Here is a 3,211-nt window from a genome sequence, read left to right as displayed (position 1 = left end):
CTCTGGCAATGAATTTTAGAGCTTAACTATGCGCTGAGTGGAAAAAAAGTTTCTTCGATTTGTTTTAAATGAGCTACTTGCTAACTTCATGGAGTGCCCCCTGGTCTTTCTATTATCTGAGAGAGTAAATAACCGATTTATATTAACTTGTTCAAGTCCTTTCTGTTGTGTTCCGCGGCCGTGGAAGGCCATGACCGCGGTCCCCTACCATGCCCATGATGGCGACCCGCTGTGGGAGCTCCGGGGGAGGTCCCTTATCCTTGCCCGTCACTTCGGTACGGGCCCCAGTGATGGTCGCCGGGGGGGAAGCCATCCCTGCTCCTCCCTCGCGGTGTCCAGCAGCGTTTCTCTCCGCGGAGGGAATCCAAGATGGCCGCCACCATCTTTAGGCGCGAGGCCGCGCCTCCGCCTCAGATTTAAAGGGACCTGATCCCTTTAACTACACTCAGCTGTTCTCTATGAGCCAGAGCAGAGGAAGTATAAAAGGAGGCTTCCTCTGCTCATTCCTCGACTTGGCAACTTTTGGGTTAGTCAGGTCTGCTTGCTTCGGTGAGTTCTTCTACTTCAGATCCTTGTTCCTGTCTTGTCTTGCTGTTCCTGGTTCCTGACTTTGGATTGGCTAGCGGTGATTCCTGGTGTGTGACTTCGGATTGGCTAGCGGTGATTCCTGGTGTGTGTCTTCAGACTGGCAAGCGGTGATTCCTGGTGTGTGACTTCAGACTGGCAAGCGACGATCCCTTGGTGTGTGACCTCGGACTGGAAAGCGACGACCCTCTGGCACTTGACCTTGGACTTCTTCTTGACCATCGTCTCCAAGGGCCCACCTAAGTCCCAGCGGCCCGGGTCCCTATGGGCTCCTCCCGGGGGGACCGCGGGCTTCCAGGGGTGAAGCTCCAGTCAGCCCTTGCACCGAACGCTCGACTCCTTCACCTCTCAAAGGTCCACCTAAGTCCCAGCGGCCCGGGTCCCTATGGGCTCCTCCTGGGGGGACCGCGGGCTTCCAGGGGTGAAGCTCCAGTCAGCCCTTGCACCGAACGCTCGACTCCTTCACTTTTCAAAGGTCCACCTAAGTCCCAGCAGTCCCTATGGGCTCCTCCTGGGGGGACCGCGGGCTTCCAGTGGCGAAGACACAGTTCCTTTCCTCGACATCACGATTCTTTGTCTGCCTCCACAGTCGCCTCAGCCTCCAGTGCCGAGGGTCAGCTGATCTCGTCTTCTGCTCCTGCCTCGCCACCCGACGGGAGAACCTACGGATCTTCCTCCTAAGGTATATCATCCTCCCGTCGGCCCAAGGGTTCACAAGCCTGAGCATAACACTTTAATGACCATAAAATACAAGCATGTTAAAAAGCTGAAAATAACTCCAAACATGGCCATGTTTTGGCCAACACCTTCATCAGGAGCTAGACATTTAATCTATAAAAAACAATAATAAAAATCAGATTAACATATCATCAAAGTTTATTAACATACTGAAATAAAAGTAAAAACAGAGCAACAGAAATAATAATTAAATACAAAACAGCATCATACCTTATACATATAAGAAAGAAAGCAGAAGATCAACAATGATAACAATCTTATGGTACCTGTTTTGAAAAATTAGAATGTATTAAAAACAAAGTGTAGATATATCGTAAAAATAAGAATACAAATTGAAAGATACAAAATCAAAAGATAAAAAAATAGTAACAAGTACAAATAACAAAAAACCTTTTAAACATAACTTATTTGAGAACAAAACCTACTGGCTCAGAAAATAATAAGTTGCTCACTCCAATAATATCAAAATTGTGTCATCCAGGAATCTGATGATCGCACCCATCAAAAGAAAACCAAATATAAGGGGGGGGGGGGGGGGGGAACAAGGGGAAGGGAAAGGAGAAAAGGCACAGAAAAAGAAGAAAGAGGAAAGAAGGAAGGGGGAAATAAGAGAGGGAAGGGGAAGGAAAGGGAAAAGGAAACAAAGGGAAGAGCCAAGAGATGGGGTAGAGGGGGAGGATGAAGGGAAATGGAGGAGGGACAAAGGAAGAGGGGTACAGAGAGAAGGGAAAGGATGGGGATGGGGATGGGGAGGGGGAGGGGTGTGAATGGGGAAAAGAGAGGAAAAGGGGGAAGGGGAAGGGAAAAAGAGAGGATGCAAGGAGTGGGAAAAGAAAATGGTTCAGGGAAAGAAGAAGAGGAAAGGGAGAAGGAAAAAAGGAAGAGAAGGAAAAGGGAGGAAAGGCAAAAAAAAGTAAGGAGGGATAAATGAAGGGAAAGAGAAGGGAAGGGGAAGAAAAGAAAGAAAAAAGAATTTCCTCTCATCTTTCTATTTAAAAACAAAAATAATTTCCTTTAAAACTTAAACTTCCGTAATAGGCAAACCTTCTTTATTGCTGCCTCCTCACAGAGAGCATATACTCTCCTACACCATACCATATTTTCTCCACAGTTTCTGCAACATTAAAAAAGATTAAAAAAGGGAAACGTCCCTACAGCTTAAGGGGAAGTCCCTGCTTAAATGAAACAAATAGCACAATACTGAAATGAGGGCTTAACATCCACAACGCATATACTAATTTTAAGGCAACTTAAACCCGAAGCACGCACCATTTTAAAAAAAGGATCAATGAATGAATGAGGGATGAAAATATACAGATTACCTAAAATCCTTGTAAAGTCCTTCAGAAAAAACCACCAGACAGAAACCACAAAGGGGCTGATTCACTAAGCCACTGTATAGTATCCCTGAAGGGAAAAAACAGCGATAGTCACAAAGCCACAGTAATTGGCTCTGCCATTTTCAGATTCCCATGAGATTTTTTCTCATGGGTAAACACCATGGCAAAAGAATAGCACGGCAGTAAATGTCCCCAAATAATGCGCAATAGCAATCCAGGGATAGTGGAACCACCATTGCTTCCAGGAGTTGACAGCCCTGAGTATGCCCTTCCCTTTGAAAGTAGTCAAAAACCTAGGGAGCGCTCCCCCCCCCCCCCCTCCATCCCTCCCTCCCCGCTGCCCCTGGAGGTGATTCATTGTCAAGATATAAAAAAAATAAATGTTATAAATTGGCACCAGGCTCTGCCCCAAACCCCCTACCCCTCCCTGCCCCATCCCCTGGACTCACTTACTCACAAAATTAGCCCTGGTGGACCAGTGTGGGCCAGAGTCCCCCACCCTAGGCTCTAAAACAAGCAGTCACAAGTTTTCAAAATGAGGCAAAGGC

The sequence above is a fragment of the Rhinatrema bivittatum genome, chromosome 6 (genome assembly GCF_901001135.1).
Source record: "Rhinatrema bivittatum chromosome 6, aRhiBiv1.1, whole genome shotgun sequence".
In the NCBI taxonomy this organism is placed as follows: Eukaryota; Metazoa; Chordata; class Amphibia; order Gymnophiona; family Rhinatrematidae; genus Rhinatrema; species Rhinatrema bivittatum.
The sequence above is the reverse complement of the archived record's forward strand: the minus strand, read 5'-3'. Positions refer to the sequence as shown.